The following is a 20,962-nucleotide window of genomic DNA, read 5'->3' on the forward strand; positions in this document are numbered from 1 at the left end:
ACAGATCCAGCCGTGATAAATGACTGTGCCACCTTACTGTGGAGGAGAAAAAGGGCCTTCAAAGCAGACACACACCTGACTTTCCTCACATCTTACTCATTCGCTTATTAATACAGCTTGGAGTTGCAATCGATACCTACTTTGCCGGCTTATAGTTACAAAGAAAGGCCTACAGGGTGAGAGAAAAAATAAAAATGCAATGAGGACATAATGAGGGGGCCAAGATCCTATGGAGGTATATTCTTTATGGACAAGGAGTCTCCGCTGAAGATGAATTATGGTGACTTGACACAGGTGACATATTGGCTTCATACATTATTTCACGTACATCTTCAAGCTTTACCAGGATACTAAGTTCTCTCTAATACGAACTGAGTTTAATCCATCTTTAAAACACCAAAGGGTTTCTGTAACGTGCTGAACCCAAAAGAAAGGACAGGGCCGGAAATCAAACCTGTGGTCAATCACTGTGGTAACAAGAAGCATAAAATGGTATTTTAGAGTTACACTGTCATGATCCGAATGTTTCTAAAATGATATAATAGGTGTGTGACAAAATATCAGTAGATATATATCGTATTGAACCACAATTAATTTACCTAGCCTGGCATTTATACAGGTTTTAGTGAGCCATATCTGTGACCGTCATTTAAACATTTTAACTCCCACCTGCTGTGCTTTCAGGGAGTTGGCCCTTTTTTTTCATTGGGCATGGACAAGTTGCAGTCAGTGTGCGTGTTAAAGATACATTTGAGCTGAGACTGTATGCACTTTTTTGTACATTGTTGCCAAATTCTGTGAAACTACAGTAGAATTAATAAATAAGGAATTTCTGTGCGTTTTTCTTTGGGGTACTTTTTCTTCTTAGGTCACAAAGTCGATGTGACGTAGCTGATCCTCTTGCAGCGCATCAAGTATCACCAGGACGCTGTTCGGTGATACCGTCATTATCGTCGGAAACATATCGTGAAGTGTATTGCATCGTGAGTTACCCTGACTCCTGTCCCTAACTTTGATGATTACTGATTTATCTTTTTTTTTTTAAGAAAAAAGTTGTTTACGACCAACAAATGTTGGAAACGAAAACGAATGTAACCGACTGATGAGCTGCTCCGAATTTGTCAAGGCTCATTCTGGACTTTATCATCCAGCGCAGTATATGAGGCTGTTTGTGTTACAGCACATTTCACTACATTTCCCAAAGGCGGTATCTACAGAGCGATGCAGCGTTTTAGTTCAGATACCACACGGCCTCAGTAGTTGAATTTATTCAGCCGTGTCTTGTGAGGTTTATTTACCTCAGTCCTGCTAATAGAGTGCACTCGCTGTATCTGTCTGAATGTGCTGACTCTTCTCATATACCGGCTCTGGAGGTTTTAGGACTAAAAGCAGACATCTACCCAACTGTGTCCCTTTGGAGAGAAAATACAAAAGTGATAGAAAGAAGTGGCGAGAGGGAGAGCGAATGGCAGAAAGTGAAAGGAGGCAGAGAGAGAGAGAGAAAGAGAGAGAGAGAGAGAGAGGCAGAAAGAGAAACGAGTGCCGGCTCAACCCAGGAACGTCTGGAAATGTAATTCCTATTTCTATAGAAGCACCTCTTTGATCTTATGAGAGGGAGAGATCGCACACAGTTTTGCTGTCATCACTTTCACTTGTACTCTGGCTGAATTATTTATGAAAGACCTCAATAGAGGGTATGTGATGGGTAAAAGGCTTTTTTACCAACAATACTAAAAGCAAAAAGGCCCTTAGAATGGACAAAAAAATGTCACATCAACCTTAGATCATGTCAAAGGATGTGAACCCAGGTACAAAGACCCAGTTAAGTAAAGGTAATGTTTAGATAGGCTGCAAGGGAATCTGTCTGTGTGTTTGAAGGGATAGCATTTCAGCTACTCTCCGCACACAAATAACACTGGCTAGCCATGAAAGCAATGCGCCAACTGAACAGGAGCTTTGAACTGAGGAACCTCCGAGCAACAGGAAAGCCTCTCAGAAATGAAGGTTATCGTCTCCTTTTCTTACGACCAAGCGGGTGTATGCGTGGACTTGTATTATGCAGGGTGTGCCGTTGCTGTTTTAATCTTTTATTCCGTGTTTTCACAGCCCGGCGATTCATTTAGTTCAGCCTTAATGTCTCTTTACAATATGTTATTTAGCTCCTTGAAACGCCACAGCTGAGGAATGCATGCTAATGCTGGTCAGAGCCATCCGGGCTAATAAGCTGGGTCCAGAGAGGAACTGAACCTGGCCTCAAACAAAAGAGCCAGGCTATTTATCAAGCAGCAGATGCTGATTCCCTAAATAGCCTGGCACAGAAACTGCTCCAAACTAGGCCATTATTGCACAAAAAAGATAGCACAACTGGATTTATGATTGGAATTTTTGGTACTTCTCGTGTGTTATCCGCTGTTGTTCTTTCTAATCTCCTTCGCTTTCTTTTCATTTTCTCTTCTCTACTTTACGTGTTTTGAGCAAATAGGAACCTCAGGGTTTTTAGAGTTGGACTTATTTGGACAATATTCTTTCTGTGTTGGAGGTCAATCATGAAAGAATTTTATTCCCTGCTTTATTTATATTTACTCTAAAGATACCCAGGGCCCTCATAACTCTGGCTTCAATTAGGGAAACAAAATAGGCCCCACCAGCTTTGGGCTGGGGCCACAAATATGTTACACATCTATTCTCTCTTTTTTGTTTCGCTACCATGGTGAAAAGAAAATAGCGGTGAACTTTCCCTGAACCAGACTTCCTTTAATGGCCCGCCGTGTGTTGACCCAGCAGAGTCGGCTGGAACCTGATACTATCCAACACACTACACTGCGCAGGCAATCAGATTACACGGGGCCCAACAATACACTCCACACGAGTCCAATTTCAGTGCTACAATGCAATAAAAGCACAATAATTAAATTCACGTTCTCACCCCCGTTTACAGGAAGCCAGCGCGAGGTGATAGGTATAATAAGAGGTATAATATCGCATGAGATATCAGGACGCTTTCTGATCTCATGGCAAAATTCTGACATCTCACTATCAGACTCCTTTCTGTCGACGGAAGCAGTGACTGAGATCTTATTACCCAGAACGCTGTTAATGCAGTGATTATGATCTGTTATAAATCAATTGAAACCACAAATGTAATGTTTAGCCCAGTGAGCACACTCCCTTAGTGGATTTAGTTACACACAAAACTCGTCTGCTCCTCCCATCTTCGGATATCTTTAGGAATTCAACCTGATTATGTCAATAGCGACTCCGGTTTGCAGAGAAAGAGCATAATATTATTTCCTGGTGGTTATGATTGAGCCATTAACCTTTTATCTCAGTCTTTTGTTTGACGTTTCTAAAAGGTAAGGATGAAGATATTTATTCCATTTCCGCCCAGTCGGCCAAAACAAGCGAGTGAATCATTCCGTCTGGGGCTTGTGTAAACAAAAGGCCTCTCCAGGTCTCTGCCAATCAGGCCTTATAAAATATTAACCCAATGTCATTGCCCTTTTAAAATCTCTCACCTAGAATTCCCTAATTGTTCCTTTTCTTTATCTCTCCACTGCAGAGAGTAAATAAATTAACAAAATAGCTTTTATCGCCCTGAGTAACCTTTTAACTGAAGGATTATCTGGGGTTTATTTTTCATTTCTCTCACAGCGATAGCAGAGCATGCCCCATTGATTGGTTTGCCGAGGTGGTGACCAGCCATGAAAACAAGGTCTTATTGATAAAACAAAGCAGCTTCTTACCTTTTTAAGTGCCGGGTCAGGCAGAAATTCAGAGGCCTCAGACCATCAGGGGGCCCCGAATATGCTGAGTTTATAGTTTTTCTGCATTTGGTTCAATCAAACAGTTTAACAATATGCGCGCATCTCCCCCGAGAGGTTAACTATGTTTGTTGAAAGACAGGGATAACATGGCCGCGGTGTATTACTACCAATTTAAAATCCCCACAGATAAGACGACGGGGGACGGCTGAGGCGAAAAGATGAAATGTTTAACTTGAATTCCTGAAATGAGTTGTTTCTGTTTGTTTTCCCTGCTCCGAAAGACAAAGCTGCCTCGTGGCATTCAAAGGGAGACTGACGAGCAAGCGTACGAACGACATTACAGTCAACAATCAACAGATACTGATTCCCCCACTGTGGATCTGTGGCAATAACATATTGTCTAATTAATTATCGGCAGATTTGAATGTGATCTCAGTTCTCTGATTCCCACCTTGCCTGGAGAACGCCATGTCAGCAGACACACGAGCACAGATAACACCCGTGCTCATGCAAACTAACAGATGAGGAACTAAGAAGTACTATAAATAGCAAACGTGGTTCCTTTTGAAGAGGATGTTTTCCGTGAAACGTCTTGCAATAATAAACACATGATTTATCGTTCAATTCAAACACACTTTTTAGTATCCCTATCCCTAACAATTGATCTTTTGGAAACTTTAAAGTAAAAAGGTTTGTACAATTTTATAATAGGAAAAGTCAAGCTCTTTTCAAGTCTTTTCAATTTACCTCAACCAAAAACTTTCTAGACTATTGAAATCTGTATCATTACATCCAAATTGTTACTAAAAATGCAAATGTTAAACTGTGCAGAAGTGTACACAACACCTTTTGTTTTGTACCAGCTGTTAACATTACCTCTGATAGTATGTTTTGATTACAACCTTTTAATTCTCACTTATTTAGACGCCAGGAGACAATAAACAATAGGACAACAGGAACATTTCACTTCAAAATGCTAAAAGATTTTTGGTTTACATGAGTGACTGTGTAGATGAAACTTCATCAAATCATGTGTTTTTCAAGGAGCACACTCACATTCAAGCATATTCCCACACTTGAAAGCACAATGGTTAAAATTAAGCATTTTCCAAACTTTTAACACTTTGTGCAAACCCCAAGTAATATATTTTTTTATTTTATCTGAAATACACCAAACAATTATTATCTTTTTTTTTTTTTTAATTGTCATAATTGATAATTGATAATGCAAATAGCTGTTGCATAATAGCGAAGACAAATCGTGATCGTAATAACAAAACCAAACCACTGGAAATGACAGGAATATATGTTGCCTTCAACAAAAAGGGGAAAAAAAGATGATTTATACTTCCTGCTGACCTTGGCAGTCTATTGGTTGTGATGATCATAATCTCGGAGTCACAGTGTGATACATGGGAATGTTTTCACTCATCCATCTTTTTCATGCATCCATCTATCCTCGGCCCCATCTTGTATCTGTATTTGCATTGAACCTATTCTTGGATTATCTCAATCAGCTTCCCCTTGCACCTGTCAAACACCGCCTCGCACAGGTAGCCACATCGCTGCTTATCTGATCTAGATAGCTGGATTACAGCGAGTTTGTGAGTGCGAGGAGAGAGAGAGAGAGAGAGAGAGAAAAACACACTTTTATTTATTAGGGGTAGGAACAGCTGCATCCGCCTGCAAACTGGGAACCTTTGTTACGGAACAATATATCACAGATCAAATGGTGTGAAATCAAAGGAGGGAGAGAGTTAGCATCAATCCCACTAAAACCCCTTTTAAAGTGCTGTCTGCGCTCTGATCCCTGTGTGGACTAATGTGCAGGGTTGAGATCAGTAGTAGTTGAGAGAGTGGGTGCCTTCCTGGTGCCTTTTGTCTGGGCTCAGACCGGACTAGAACCACGCTGGGTGAGGCCATCACAGAGTCCGATTGGCACCGAGGAACCCTGAGTCAGTCGCACTCCTTCCGCTGTCCTCAAGACCGCGTCATGAAAAACCGCAAGCCGCGCTCCGAGGGAGAAAACCCGCTGTTACAGTAGCTACAAAGAGCTCACTCTTGTAATCACATTCTATTAGAGCCGTTTGAAGCCTCTCAGCTGTGAAATAGAATCTAAAAAAGATCTAAAACACGATAAATTGCTGATTATTCCCATGCATCATTAATGTTAAAAGCTGATTTCATAATTGTATGTCCCATAACTACAGAGTCCAAGATTGTTTAGTATCACATCAACAGGCTCTGATAATGAGTAAGCAGACTTGCTACATCGCGGGAACTGATGAGGAAAGCCTAATTGGTTGACTTTTCCATGCCTAATGGATGATTCTCTTAATTAAAAAGATACTGTACCAAATGTTAGAAATCAGATAGCGCTTAAAGTAAATGCAGTTAATCAAATGTATGAGAATGAGGAGTTCCAGGAAAGCCTAAATGAGATTGGCAGATATGATTTTGCTCCAATATTTATTAATTGCGAGTGCCTTTGGTTCGCAAAACAGAACAGGTCTTATCTTCAAACTGCGAGGAAATTTCATCTAACCACTCTCACTGATCTCTCTTTTTCATGAACTGCGATGCATATGAAACAAGTCTTCAAAACAAGGCTTTAAAAACTTACCCAGTCAGGGTGCCTTTGAGGATATTTAATTAAAATCTAATCCTGCATTCATTAAGGCTCACATAAATTAAGCTGTCATTCATAAGATTTATGGATTCTCATTTGCATATTGCATACAATTCATCAATTACTCAAGTATGAAAGGAGCGCATTTCCCTTGGAGCTGCCTGCTAGCCTGCCAACATTTGAAATGAGAGAAAGAGCACGACTGTCAGGCATTCACTGCAAACTTTTCCCCACAATGTCTGTGCACTGATTAATCTCATTTTCTAGGCATCCCTTACAAGATTGTACACAGTCCAGCTGCACTTTTCAATTATTTCTCCTGTCCTCTCAACTAACTTTGAAAGCAGGACGGGCTAAATGTGGACTGGGGGCTACTTTAGTCTTTATGTATATAACATGTCTCTTTGCCAGGGTAATCATAAATTAGAGCGAGGGGTTTTAGAGATCCTAATGGAAAGGAAATGTAGTAATTTTATTGCAAATCCCATCAGGCAAATATTCTGCATGCTATAATAGCATATTTCCTGTCACATTTAGAGAGGAATACATCCAGCAGGCATTCTGACAGAGGGAGAAAGAGCGAGAAAAAAGACAGAGGGGGGAGGGTGGACGGATGAGAGAGAGGGAGAGTTGCGGAGAGAAAACAAAAGAGAGGGGGAGAATCTTAGTGCTAAACACATAAAAACTCCCTTTTTGGACGTGAGGCTATGGGAAACACAGTATGGAGTAAGTGCTTAAACCAAGCGAAGCGTGAACGCATCTAAGATAAAAGGTCAGGCGAAAACAAACAGACCACTCGCGAGGACGAATGGAATTAATTGACTCATTAATATGCATGGCTAATAAAGCTCAAAATCCTAAAACAAAAATCATTGTCAACCATTCCCTTTTAATGGCTCTTATTTTCAGCTTGAGAAGAGCTAGTCTACAGGGTGTATCAATCTTAGGAGGGGTGGAGTTCCTCCACCAAACAGGCTTGGGGTAACCTCGGTGTTGTATGCTCATGTCCTCCCCAGCAGACAAAGGCAGAGTTGTTCTGGTGGAGGGATTAATTGAGAATTAATCCCAGTTTCTGGCAGTGGAACAGACCGGCAGTTAGAAGTGAAAGTCATCCTGAAGGGTAGTTAATTGGTTCCCCATAGCAAAAGCTTTGGAGAACAGAAATCAAGCTGCATTTTCATTAATCCTCCCCATTGTTTTGTGAAATTGTTGTGGAGAGTGACTTCAGATAGAGTCAATAGTTAAGGCTTTTAATTTGCTTTTAATTCTGCCAGTGGGGTGACAATTAACAAACCCCAAAGAACAATAGCTGTGAAAATTATGCGTTCGATTGACTCTAAATGACTCTGAAATCAAAAACCGATAAGCAATTAATATACTGTACTCTACAAATGGTAAGTACCTCCAACATGCTTGACGCGCTCCATCTCGCCCCGTCTCTCCCTCCAGCTTTCTCTCTCTATCACTCTCTCACCGCTAAAGCTTTTGAACTTTGGGAATAGCACCACCAGATTGTCGGATGTGATTAATTTCAGGTCTAAATGGACACAACAGACAGAAAGGGTGATGTAATCATAACACGAGGAGACACAGTGACTAACAGCAGAGATGGAGGAGGGCGAAAAAAAAGAGGAGGGGGGGGGGGGGGGTGGCGTGAGGGCCCAGGCCAAAAAAAAAAGATGTAGACGAGAGAGATACCAGCGACTCGCAAACACACTCGGAGTTCAAGCTAAACAGGAAGACCGTGGTGATTAGCATTAATTGCACTGAGGATTGGAATCCTGTGTGAAACATTAAACAAAAATTATCTACTGTTTATTCGCTTTTTTTTTCACCATTTTCTTTTTTTTTTTTTTTTTTTTCAATAATTAATGAAAAGTAAATACGTGGAGGAGTCCAAAAAATGATCTGGGGAGGAAAAGAAATGTTTACATAATCAGAAAAAAATTTTCCCGTCTTCCCTCTCTCCCTCTCTCTCCCTCTCTGTATACACGGAAAGGTTAGGGCTCGAGCCTGTTTTCTCACTGTTTCTCACTGTTTCCCTCCCATCAGAAGTAACAGTGTCTGTTCCCCCGAGTGTCGACTGCTGTGAGAGTGTTTGCATATTTAGATACAAGCGGCCCTGTTTATGCAGCCCCACTCTCTGCTGCTCAAGTTCACTCCAACGCAAGCCCTGATCAATTTGGCCAGCTGTGCTTTAAATGCTGTTTACAACAATAACATCGCGGGCTAACAGAGCAGAGCCTAGCGTGCAAACACACGCACACACTTCCCAGAGAGAGGGAGCAAGAGAGGGAGAGAGAGAGAGAGAGAGAGAGAGAGAGAGGGGAACTTCAGAGGAAGCCCCCAGCCTGCACATTCCCAGACGAGCATTTGTACTGAGTTAAAGACGAATCAAAGTCTGACTCCTCGGCGAGACACGGAAGAATTGGATTCCGTCTGTGTACATCTCTGTGATCCTCCCGGAAGCATCTCTGACTGCGAGAGAAAGAGAGGAAATAACAGGAGCAACAAACCGGAGTCCCACCCTGAAGTGGACCAAATTGAAGGTGGCATGTACCAGTTACAGGCTTTATTCCTGATGAGTGACTGGCATTGAGCACTGAACATAATGTCAGGCTCACTGAAAATCCCCGCATGTATAACAATGGCTTTCGACAGGCTGCCGCGCGATTCACAAATAACTCTGTTTGGGTGAGATACTGCATTCCTTCAGACTTCAGATTTTCTTTTAAAAGCTTCATAAGAGATTGGAAAAAGAAAAAAAAAAAAGAAACTCCATTTAAGCCTGGCAGGAGAGCAAATAGGCCTGCTCAGCAGATAGCAGTGAAGCCGCTGGTGTCCTCCTGCTTGATGATATAATTCTTAATGTACAGCCTGACTAGACATAAATCTTTACCCAAGCATCACCTCACCTGAATTCTTTTCTCTCGCCCTCTCCCTCTCTCCCCCTCTCTCTCCCCCCCCCTCTCTCCCATGATGAATTGTTTGCTACATCTCGGAGACTAAAACCCTTCAACCTCTTCAAACCCGGGTTTCTAATAACGCGTAGGTGTTGGGGAGAGGTGACAGCATGATGAATATCACAACAGACAGCTCCAATATGGGACAATTTTACCAGATCGATATCTCACTGCAATATCAGAGAAAAGGAGCTGATATTAGTCTACACAGTGTATTACAGATGGGGTACATTTCTTCTCCCTGCACTCCCAGTGAACCTAGGCTATATTTCATCCATGTCGGCGATGGTTTACACACTCACAAACGCTCTGGAAACTAATCATAGCATGGTAGCCACGCCAGATGCATCTGCTTAAAATTATCCATATGTGTGACGCGCCCATAACCCCTTGTTCAACACGGCGATGGACTTGCAAATAAACTGTGAATCACATTAGACGATGTTACAGACCATTATTTCTGGTGCGAACAAATGTTTTGTCACATTCTAATAGAGAGATGGCGGGTCTCGTGTGGGAGAGAGAGAGAGAGAGAGAGAAAAAAAAGGGCTTCTCGCATTTGGAAGATATAAAGTGTGAAAATATATGATGTTGGCCTCAGATGTCGGTGGCAATTCAATGCACCCGGTGACAAATTCCCATCACAATATCAATTAGAGATTAGAGACGAGAATTTCATCTCAGTCCAATTTTGTTTGACAAAAAACAGTCAGACTTGAAATGCAGCAATTAATAGATCAGCTGTCAACTACTTAATTAATCGCCAAATAATAATAATTAATTGATAATCAATTAATCAGTTGACTTTTTTTTTTTTTTGGTTCGAAAATAATTGTCAGATTTCTCTGAATGTGAATGTTTTTTGTGGTTTCTTTTCCCCTCCATGACAGAGAACTCGAGACAAGACATTTGAGGGTGCCACCTCGGGCTGTGGGAAACGACATGTTATGGAAAAAAACAATTCACATCGAAGGTATCGCTCATCAATGAAAGTGACTGTTAGTTGCAGCTCTTAGGTCCACAGAGAAAAGCACGGGAATAAAAACCTCTGTCATTATCTCGCAACACATTCAGGTATATCTCTCCCGGTGGCTGCAACTTTTGGGCTTATTAAATCCTCGGGATAGATCGTCTTTTTAAAATCGGATGACACGTGCACACATAGCCGTGCAATTAGAGGTCTGAGTTTAATTTGCAGGAGACTATGGTTCAGGGGATTCATCACAGTACAAACATTTGTTGAGCCCTAGATGAATAAATCAATCACAAACAATCTCTGACAAATTAACTGACACAGCTCTCTTTGTCAAGCTCCGCGCGAAACAAGCTGTGGTCAAGTGACGTGTGCCTGAGGAAATAGAATGAGACACCTTTTACTTCCAGGGGAGACAGATGCATATAGGGGGAGAGAGAGGGAGAGAGAGAGAGAGAGAGAGAGAGAGAGAGAGAGCAGGAATGACAGAGAGACTGAAGGAGAGAGTGCAGACGTTGCTAATATCTTCCCTCTCCAGGGGGCCGGGGCTGAGGGCCCCTCTGCTGTCAACTGCAATAGGACCGGTCTTTTTGTGAGTGCCCAAGGTTCCTTAAGCGCTATTAATGGAACACAGTATCCCTTGTGCAGAGAACTTGTCAGTGTTTCATTAGAGACTGATAAACATATAATACATAAGTGTCAAACATTATGTGTGCAGTGCGATGCCGTGGCGGGAGGGGGACAGGATTTTTGGTTTCCGGTGCCGCCGTCATTCCAGTGCTCCGCGCAGACGGTGTTAATTATTTCACAAAGAAGGAAGGGGATGCGCGGGACACAGCGAGACCTGCGGAGCATGAAGTTTACAACTGGGGTGCAGCGTTGGCAAACATTGAATTGCATTATGGTCTTGAGCGGTGATCTAAGCAAAGAGAAGTATTGTCGGGTCGATATCTAGCCAAGATAAGACAAGCTGGCATATCTCTGTTGTTCCCTTCTTGCAGACTGGGACCCAAAAGTACAAGAAAAAGAAATACATCATATTCAATTAAATTTCTTTTTTCGCCACTACTGAACAAATCAGCCCACAGCTGGGACTCTGGGTCTAGTTCACAAAGTCCTTTTGATCATTTTGTGGCAGTAAGAGAGTTTGGAGTCCCATGGAGTACGGGACCAAGCCGATCTTATTATGATAATTGGGATACATCAACTTCAGATAGGGCTAATGGAGTGAGATTTCAGTGATCAAGAGCGCATATTCGACTGTAGAAGCAAGTTCACTTTTTTTTTTTATTATGCAATGCTCCGGTTGTGTTCCCAGTAGGCAGCTACTGAGACCGCCAGCACAAACCGGAGTGTGCTTTTAGCTTTCGCCTTTGCAAGCGATGCTACGCGTTTAGCGCCGGAGAGAAGTGTTGCCGCGGAGGGTGAAGTTACATCTATTTCCCCACGAGTGAGTAATTGGTTACCATGACCATTAATCAGTTAATCTTCTCTTTTTTTTTTTACCCCCTCTCTTCAACAGAGAAATATCAGAGGTTCAATAATTAAAAACGTGTCAGGTGAAAGTCCAACGTGCTTCCTCACACTGTATGTTCTCACATTCCCTGCTTTGTTCATCTTATTAACCTCCTCTCCGCTCGCCGCGCCTTTAAATGAAATCTTTAGCCCCTTACATGTGAAATTAAAACTGCCCTCCCTTGAGCGCTTTTAATTATTCTTCTTCGGGAGAAACTTCCACTTCCACTTTTGTCAGGGCGGCCTTCTTTCTTCCCAGTCGCCCTTTTCCTCACTCCCACTCACTGCCCAGGTCTGTCATGCTTCACTCCTCCCTCCAGCCCGTTGCTGCCCTTTTTTTCCTTTTCTCTTCTTCTGCGGGTCTGTTTAATTCTCACCTTGCTCTGCCCTTGTCATCAAGCCGTTGAAGCACAAAGCCAGGAGCAAGGGAGTGTTTACTCATTTCCCCACTACATTACCCCTCCTATTAATCACCGCATGGAAACTTCTGGACACTGAAACATCTCTGCAGTCGCTGCCCCGGCTGCACCCCCCCCCCCCCATGCTAACAGGGCCAACTTTAAATAACTGGCATTCTGAAAATCATCTTGTAATATTTTTAAAGTTACCAACACAGTCGGGGTCCACTTTGAATACCAAGTCGTGGAGCAACTTGTGAACTCCCTCAAGCCAGGGCTGTCATTACGCTGAAGGGTTCAACAAGTCAAATACGTGGAAATCAATTTTTCATAAATGCCTCGAATTATGTCTTTGTGGAAACCGGACATAATGATGGCTCCGGATAAACACAAAGTTGGAGTAAACATGAGTTGGTTGACATTGAAATGCATGATACATTATGTGCACACAGGACGGGCAGAGGTTAGTGTCTCTAATTAATCAAATTTAATTGCATGTAAATTGTATTTTAAATGCAGATGAGCAAAGAAGAAAAAAAAAAAAAAAAAAGGCAGTATTTTGAGGAGGAGAACGCACCCTCTTGTTACTCCTCACTTGTTCTATTCGGTGAGATCAGAGAGGAGAAAAATGAACAGTTTGTTAAATTAAGCCCTGTCTGTAGCTGCTTTCCTATTAAAGGTTTCTTTTTAAAGGTTTTTTTTTTTCTTTTCCTATTAGCTCTTTAAAAAAACAATGGGGGAAAAAAAAAAAGAACAATATTAAGAGAGAATTTGATTGAGAGCCCTACATGTTCACACTGCCCCTGTGAATGAGGCAAAGCGGCTGCGAAGGATTCTTATGAAATTCAATTAACACACCAACAGCTTTCCTTTTCTTTCCTGCCCTAATTCCCACATTCCCGCTGAAATGACTGCATTCCCAGCGATTATGCTAACCGCTTGGAGTGCACCATAAATTCACAGGTCTGGGAAAGGCTGTAACGAGAGCTCCTTAAATATGGGAAGGAGACGTTTGAGAAGATGGATCGCCGTGGGCTAGCGGTCGACCGGCAGTGGGCAGGGGGAACTTGTTTGTGAAACACATGCTACTAGCTGCCATAGTGCCTCTAATGAGGCTATGGACATAAGCAACATTATCATTAATGATTGAACCCCTCCTTTTCCGGCTTTCTCTTCATTTTTTTTTCTTCTTTTTTATGCCACAAGCCCCCTGTCCCTTTTGCAATTACTGTTTTACTGGATAGCCCAAGGCGTCAGCCTGCATGTGTGTCGGCTATATACGGGAGAAAGAAAGAACCCAAAATATTTGAAATTCAAATAAATGAGTAATGTAAATACTTTTGAGAGAGTTTACCCAGTGAACAATGGGCCCTTATGAGACACAAGTGCGACAGAGGGAGAGAGAACAGGACTGCTGGTGTGGGGACCGGAGCGGTGGGGGTTGGAGGGATGATCCAACACAATGTGGCCCTTCTCCTAAAGCAACTTGTTATCAGGCGCTACGCAGAGCCCCCCATTCAATCTGCATTTAAATACATTTCAGTCCACTCACTCATTTGCATTCATTTCTCCCATTATATTTGAAAATGGCCAAATGTCTAGCCAGCACAATGTGGGAGCCTATCACCGGCCAGGGGAAGCCCACACCTGATGCCAATTTAGCCCGCTTGGATCTATTCATTGCCATGGCCTGATCTGACAACTCCAGCTCTTCCCCATCCAGGAGACTTTTCAATTGGATCTGCTTGTGGTGACAAAATTGTTTTGCTCATTGAGTATTTCTTTCTTCTTCTGTTACCCACACAACCCGCCCCCCCCCCCCCCCACCACCACCACCCCCTTTCCGTCTCGCTCTCCCTCTCTCGCCTCGTCACTCCCTCCGTCTGTGAGTCTGGGTGTCTATTTGGGAGCCATGGGAAAAGGAGAGGCAAATGATTCTCAGTGGCTTCTGATTTCCACTATTTGTTCAGCATTAGGCCCACTTATCTCTGAAAGAAAAAGCAACATGTGGAGAGAAAGTGACAGGCAGAAACTCAGCCTCACTAACAGGCCTATTGTGTGCTGAAGATCTGCATTCAAACATGAGGGGCCCTCTAACTCTTTCTCTCTCTCTCTCTCTCTCCCTCTCTCCCCTCTCTCTCCCTATAAAATGCACACATACTTGTGCATGGACCTCTGTCGCAAGCAATTACTGCTGCTAATCTGTACTGCAATGGAGAGTAAATATTTCATTACTTTTTTCAAATAAACAGTTGGTCTGAGCCCATGAAGTGTCATCTATTTTATGAAAGGAGCGCTGACGTTCACATTCAATTACACCCAAAAAATCCGCCGAGCTTCTGAAGTGGAGATTTTTTCTTTTCCTTTTTCTGTGCTGAGAGCACCCTACTTAAATCATTAGACTTGGTCGCAACATCTTGAGATGAAAAGCTGAGTGGAGAGCCCACCATTTACACTACGGCACCTTTTCTTCAGCCCAAAAACATTGTGCAAGCGTCCAATCCCCCCCCCTCCCCCCCAATAATGCCCTGCTTTTATGCCTCGCAGAAAAGTTCATCGGAGTTGGTGTCTACTATGCGGCGCGACCGAGACACGCAACGGCGTTCTTTCTCCACGACATCCTAACTAAGTAGTGTTGTGTGAGATTAGCAGATGAAATAATGCGAGGAGCGGGGAGGGCAGGAGGGGAGTGGGGGGGGGGACTGGCGGGGGGTTGACAGAGAGATCCCAGAGTCTACTGCTCATTAATCACTGCAGCGTCTTTGACCTTTCATTTGCCAAGGGCGCAAAAGGAGGAGGAGGAGGGTGGCCGCGGCTGCGAACGCTGCCCAGGAAAAAAGAAGGGAGGCGAGCGCGAGCGAGGGGAGCAGGCTGCAAAAGAAGAAACAGATGACCAGGAGACCAAGAGAGATACGCTGAAGTCCAGAGAAGACACCACAACACATTCTTAATGAAGAGTGAAATTAATCAGCTTCACGGGCTGTTAGATGAATCAGGCATTTCCCAGCCCCTAGGTGGTATCAGCTGCTCTGCTCCGCTCGCCAGGCCTGATAAAGACCGATAGGCCCCTTGCCCATTTACACATGTTATTAAAAGAATTACAAAGATGTCTGCTCGGCTCCCTCCCTTCACACCAGCCCGGGCTTTGGGAAGCGGGTGCTAGAAATGGCAAGGGGGTGTGACAGCAGCGTCAGGCGTATTTTTAGCGTCTGGATGCTCAGCTCTTAGTTACCAGGTGGGGATGAGATCAGTGACGGCAGCCGGGCGGCAGTAGTGGCGGTGGTGGTGAGAAAGGCTTGACACACGACTGCTAAGGAACGAAAAAGAGAGAGTATGTGTCTGTATGTACAGCCGTGTGTGACAGAGAGAGAGAGAGAGAGAGAGAGAGAGAGAGAGAAGAGTGACGGAGGGAGAAGTTGCGCGGCTGCAGAAAGCTGGATTGTGACCCTGCCGTCAACACTTGCGCTGATTGATATGTACAGCGAAGCCTGTTATACATCATTACATCTCTATTGTCTGTTGTAACTTGGAAACACACTCCTGTAATTAGATAATGAAGTTTCACAACGCGAGCGCTATAAAAAAAATTAAAAAAAAAACACTCTGGTCTATATAATTAAGCTGCGAATAAACACGAGAGAAAATATCTGATAATGCAGGCTAATCAGGTGAAAATAATGACACTTAAGGAATCAATACGGGGGGAAATAAGCGACGCAAGTGGAGGATAGTTTAGCGTCAAATATGGTGGGCAGTTATTAAAATACATTTAAAGCTTATTTTTAACCCTAATTGATGTTCAAGGTTAATCTAATCAGACCAATTGTACCTCTGAAGAGCCTGCTCCACTTTAATTGGCTATTTTTATTGCCTCAGCGAGATTTTAATTGAAACCAAAGGGGATCTAACAACAACTGTGACATGTTGATGTCTGGGGGATAGTTATAAATATGTGACAAAATATGTGCATTATTAATGTGATTTCTTAATGCATTATTGTAACGTGTCCCCAGAAACACAGAGATATTACTTCATGCAACAAGGAGAGGAGAGGAGGAGGAGCAGTTTGGGGGGGGGCAGAAAAATCATTTCATCCTGAATATGTCAACAAAATAATACGAAGACATCTTCCTCAGGCTGCAGGCAATTCTACAGATTTGAATCATTAACATTGCAAAGAAAAATGTGAATTAGTCAAAAGGGAAGCTAGAGGTTACCCACAGTGCCACGAACACTGTGGGGGCACACGTCGACTCTTTAATGTACACCCTGAGACCGTTGAGTTTGTGCAACGTCTGATTAAAGAGTTAACTCAGCTGTCAGCACATCTAAAGCCTTTTTTTTTTTTTTTTGAGGGTGATTCAAGAATAGTGTTACCATCTACGTTTTGGAAAAGCGATGAGGCTATTAAAAAAAGTGCCATTGATTCAAAAGAAGAGATTACATTGTGTCTGACACAGGCGTGAACATTAGCATGAGCCTCCTGGATCAAATTCTGCACAGCAGCAGTAGCCATTGATGATATCGATCAGAATCAGGGCTACCACGGCTGTGCATGGGGCCATCAGTTGGACCTGTGGAAATGTGCTTCCTGTGCTCAAAAGAGACGTGCGGGATTCTTTTTCTTCCATCTGTGTGAACGTCTCTTCATTTTTTTCCCCACTTGGCAGAGCTGTGATATTAGAGGTAAAAGGCTCATTAATTGCACGCCTGCTTCCTGCTGACAGATCCACCGAGAATTTAGAGGCACGCAGGATTCAACGCCGGTGGAGTGTTGTTATTTGTCCTCTAATGGATGACAGTTACACTTTACCAGTGCTTTAAATATCAGACCTATTTCAAGACCTGCAGTGACAGAGGTTAAGATAAGGAAAAAGATAAAGGGAGAGGCAAATACGGAGACGAAGAGTGAGAAATCTCCGTCCTCTGTGGATAAAAAGAGGCTACAGCGGGGCCCGTAGTCCCACAGAAAGAGTGGAAAACACCACCTACTCAAGCCTGACATCTGTATAAAAACAAAAATAATCTGCTGTCAGCAGAATGTTCAATGACTCCTATCACCCGGGTGCTGATAAAGACTCTGGCCGCTGTAAGGATTGGGCTGTTATGCGAGGGGCTCAGTGGATCGGAATGCATGCTAATTGCCATCAGAAATATGTGGTGAGCCTTACAATTTCTGGCATTGCTCCGCACCTTGGCGAAGGACATGCCAGAAGGGTTCTAGCAAAACAAAGATTAATGAACAGTGTTGAATCGCTGTAATGCCATGTCAACAGTACCATACATTTCATTACAGAGGTCACCAGTGCTTCTGTGCTACTGCCATGCGAAAAAAATTTCCACAGCACAAGACTTAGTCCCTCCAACAAGCTGAAAACAGGAGATAAACATTTTACTTGTTGGATGATATTATACCGTTGATGTGATTACACGGACCCAGTTGCAGTGGCCAAATGCACATTTACAGCCAGCCAAAGGTATAAAAAAAAAAAGAAAAAAAGGAAAAAGAAAGGGGTGTTGAAAATGGAAAGTTCACAGCATCCCTACAGTGACCGCAGAAAAATATATTCAACGTGTCACTATAATCCAGTGTGTCAGTAAAACCTGATGCTCTAAACAGGAGCAAACCTCCCCTTTTAAATAATTGATATTTTCTGATTAAATGTGGCAGTTTGGAGATAATGAATTCTTTATAGTGTGCCTTGAGCAACTCAACAGCTTTGCCCTGCATGACAGCTTTATGGGGCGTCTTTTTGCCCAAATTTTGAAAGTTTAACCTATGTAGATCAATGTGCTTCCTTAAAAGAGTTTAATAAATTAAAGTGCAGGGGGCTTTTTTTCCTCAGCGAGCAGAAAAAGCTGATGAGACAGGTTTAGTTTAATCTCAGGCAATAGAAGTCATTAACCATTCTCCCAGGAATTAAAATATAGCTTGCCCTTTTCTTCTCTCACTTATCATTAGCATCACTTTAATCTCCCCGCGTTTCACACTGCTATTTTAATCATTACTTACTGCCTTTTGACAACTGAAGAACATGGCTTCTCCCCGCTCAGGCAATATCCTGATTTTAGCTGACAAAATGTAGGACATCATTTAAAAATATCTAAATTTCCTCTTCCGTTTTTATTCTTCTAACTTCCACTCTTCAGACCCCTGAATGTCTGACTATTTATATCAAAGAAAGCACAAAAGACGAGGGGAGATTGAGTGGATGACATTAAAAATGTAATTTGACTTAGCTGCAAGGGTAACGAAATGTATAATACACTTTATTTGCGTCTATCATGTTATTTTAATGGAGGGTGAAGAGCACATATTGCTCTATGTGGGTCATGTAGGGTGTTGGGGGTATATTTGTCTGCCCTTGAATCAATGAACATTTACAACAGAAACCACATATCTCCAGAGCAGAATATAAATAAAGTATTATGGCCAGTCTCTCAGTGACAATGACAGATGTAGGGCAAAGCAATGTCTTCAACTTTTGTTTCTTTATTGTTACTGGTAACAGTAAGATTGAACAATAGCAGTGGATCTGGAGCATGATTAATTTGGAAATGATGAAAAAAAAAAAAAGAAAGATACAACAGCCTACAGCTGATTGTTTTATATTTCTAAAGTTGGCATTGTGTGAAATTCGTAGTTTGGGGATTTCACGATCCAAATTCAGCACGCACTGTTTTATTTTTTGATCAGACAATAACGCATCACCATGGCTACTGTTTTTAACTGTGACACAGTACAGGCAGCCCACATGATTCCCATGATTCAGTTTCTGCTGCTCATTTGCAAAGTTGACACAGCTGCCTGTTTATGCAAATAGATACATTTTTGCGTCATTACATTTCAATTCACTGATTCAACAGTAATCCATCTAAGCTAGTGTAGTTCTCCCCTAAAATACATGAAATTGAACTAATCTGCTTTTCCCTCAGTGACTCAGTACTCCACTGCCTTTTCTAAAACTGTGCCAAGATTAAAGGCATTACCAAAGAACAGAAACCTCAAGTCTTTTAGATTAGTGTCCAATTACTTAATCCTTTAATAGAATTTGAGTTTTGTCCAAAACAACAAAGTACCTCAAATGCACATTATTACTGCTGTCAAAAGCAACAAGCAGATTAAGTATAACTGTTACAGGAAGGTTTAATTTCTTGGATTCCGCGCACGGGCATTTCTTTTTACAAGTGGGAAAACGAATGCAACGATCATCTGGCGAATCGTATGGAAAGCATATTTTCCTAACAAGCCACACGAGCAAATGTACAGCTCGAGACTTGAAGTCTGTATCTAAGAACTCTCCTCTGCTGAAGGGAATAAAAGCCGCTGTTTCGCTTCCCTTGTCATTGGGAGCACGTGAACATGAAACCAGCACCCTCCCTCCTTTCCTCTCTTCAACCGCCCCCCCCCCCCCCCCCCCCCCCCCCCCCCCCACCAGCCCTGACAGCGCCTCCCTCCCTTTCTCCTGCCTCAATTTAAAAATCAACACTGAACTTGTTCTCTAAACGGTTGGAAGCAGTTTATGAACATTTCAACAATAAAATCCCCTCCTCTTACATCAAAAAGGAGCTCGATTCATTTCTGATCTCTATCCAAGTTCAAAGGCTAAGTTAAAGTGATACTTCAAAGAGGCGTGTAATCAAAGACGCGCAGCTGTTAAAACAATCTTTTGTTAGTTCATTGTCTTCAAACCAAACTCTTCACAAAATCCCCCAAATGAAGGGGAAGCAGAATCAAATAAGTTACATTCAATCATTCTGAGTGGGAGGCTTTGGTGTCATGCTAGAATAAATGCAACGCCGGAGATTTACTACTATTTACAGCAGCTGAAGCAGTACAATAAGGCTGGTATCCTGCCGCAGGAAAAACTACCATGGTCCTCTTAAATATGCCAAGGGCTCGAGGCACTGTAAAATATGCCCTAGACAAAAGTGAGGCATTTTGACAAATTAAGCACCTAGTTATGAAGGCTACATTGTTATATTTGATGTTGTATCCTTGCCTCTCTACTTGCAAGGCTCCGTGGCTCTGTGTGAGCGGTATAATGTCCTATCAGTCTTTTCCTCTGTGGCCTGCTGCACTGTGTCATTTGATTTCCTCCACAAGGGCAAGTTTGCGACTGTATTAACAAGTCGCTATCACTACTTGATGCCATTGAAATTTTAATGTCAGACCATCCAAAAGGAGGTACATGGAACGGAGTGGGGAAAAAAATGGAGGGGGGAAAAAAAGGAGCTTTGCCAGTCCACTGGCTTGGCTTAATTTTTTAATATGCGTTAGCACCTTGCCTTAATCCGACTCTAATGTACATCGTCAGGGGTTACTGTTGAGATAGAGAAAGGGGCTGTCAATCAAAGCTTGGTCAAATTATACCCAGACTCCATTAGATTTAAAATAGAGCGATGAGGTCTAGCGTGAGTCAATCAAATCATTTAAGGATGGCTGTTACGGTTATTACGTTCCACTTGTTATGGAACCTGCTCTTACCTTTATTACCATGGCTGGCAAGTGAAAGTGAACGATCGCTGGCTTGCACCTGTTGTTTTCATGTTAAAAACCTTATTGTAAATTTTTCCTGGAACCCTGCTTCATATTGTCTCTAATGCAGAGAAACTGAAACTGAGCACTTGCAAGCCATCTGTCTCTTGCAAACATTCGGAGGACATAATGTACATATTATATTGTGAAATGAGAGAGCCTTTTTTTTTCATCACAGCTC

At 42.5% G+C, this 20,962-nt stretch overlaps 1 protein-coding gene across 10 annotated transcripts in view; it reads right to left on the bottom strand.

Moving 5' to 3' along the window:
- dachd (dachshund d) overlaps positions 1-20,962 on the bottom strand; it is a 100,249-nt gene that overhangs the window by 50,620 nt on the left and 28,667 nt on the right. The gene's annotated exons all lie outside the window — the stretch shown is intronic.

This window comes from Sparus aurata, chromosome 9, assembly GCF_900880675.1.
Source record: "Sparus aurata chromosome 9, fSpaAur1.1, whole genome shotgun sequence".
In the NCBI taxonomy this organism is placed as follows: Eukaryota; Metazoa; Chordata; class Actinopteri; order Spariformes; family Sparidae; genus Sparus; species Sparus aurata.